General features: G+C 39.9%; 1 pseudogene; it reads left to right on the forward strand.

Moving 5' to 3' along the window:
* Window positions 1-393: 393 nt before the first annotated feature.
* On the forward strand, window positions 394-1,233 carry LOC108526041 (60S ribosomal protein L6 pseudogene; annotated as a pseudogene).
* The last annotated feature ends 71 nt before the right edge of the window (window positions 1,234-1,304 follow it).

Consider the following 1,304-nt stretch of genomic DNA (forward strand, 5'->3'; position numbering starts at 1 on the left):
CTAATGACCAGTGATGATGAGCTTTTCTCGTATGTTTGATGGCCACATAAATGTCTTCTTTTGAGAAGTGTCTGTTCATATCTTTTGCCCACTTCTTGATGGGTTTTTTTCTTGTAAATTTGTTTAAGTTCCTTATAGATTCTGGATATTAGCCCTTTGTCAGATGGATAGATTGCAAAATTTTCTCCCACTGTTCTACTCTGCTTCTGTTAATTCTACTTCTTTAGATTCCACATTTAAGTGAGATCATGTGGTACTTGTGTTTCTGTGCCTGGCTTATTTCACTTAGCATGATATCCTCTAGATTCACTCATGTTGTCACTAATGACAGAATTTCCTTTGTTTTAATGGCTGAATAGCTCTTTCCCATCCTGCATGATGGTGGGTGAAAAGTTGACAAGCCAGATACTAAGGAGAACAAACCCAAAGCCAAGAAGCCTGATGCTGGTAGCAAGGTGAAAAGGGTACCCTCAAGGCTAAAAGCCCAAGAAGGGAAAGTCTCATTGCAGCCGAAATTCTATCTTTGTCAAAGGAATTGCCAGATATTCCCAATCTGCTATGTATTCCAGAAAGGCCGTGTACAAGAGGAGGTATTCTGCCACTAAATCCAAGGTTGAAAAGAAAAGGAGAAGTTTCTTGCAAATTGGTTGCAAAACCAATTGATGATAACAAGAATAGCAGTACCAGGTTGGTTAAACTTCTCAAAGGGCCTAGATATTATCCTACTAAAGATATGACTTGAAATATTTTGAGCCATGTCAAAATCCCTTCAGTCAGCACATGAGAAAACTGTGAGCCAGCATCACCCCTGGGACCATTCTGATCATCCTCACTGAGTGCCACAGAGGCAACAGGGTGGTTTTCTTGAAGTAGCTGGCTAGTGACCTGTTACTTGTGACTGGACCTCTGGTCCTCAATCGAGTTCCTCTACAAAGAGCACGTCGGAAATTTGCCATTGCCACCTCAACCAAAATTGATATCAGCAATGTGAAAATCCAAAACATCTTACTGACATTTACTTCAAGAAGAAGAAGCTACAGAAGCCCAGACACCAGGGAGGTGAGATCTTCAACACAGAAAGAGAGAAACATGAGATTACAGAGCAGTGCAAAGTTGATCGGAAAACTGTGCACTTTACCACAGTTTGAGTTTACCAAACTCAAAGCTATTCCTCAGTTCCAGGGCTACCTGCAATCTGTGTTTGCCCTGATGAATGGAATTTATCCTCACTAATCAGTGTTCTAAATTCCTTAAGAAGAACCTAATGAAATAACTTACATATTTAAATAAATAAAAAATAAAGG

The sequence above is a fragment of the Rhinopithecus bieti genome, unplaced genomic scaffold, assembly GCF_001698545.2.
Source record: "Rhinopithecus bieti isolate Rb0 unplaced genomic scaffold, ASM169854v2 scaffold_69810, whole genome shotgun sequence".
In the NCBI taxonomy this organism is placed as follows: Eukaryota; Metazoa; Chordata; class Mammalia; order Primates; family Cercopithecidae; genus Rhinopithecus; species Rhinopithecus bieti.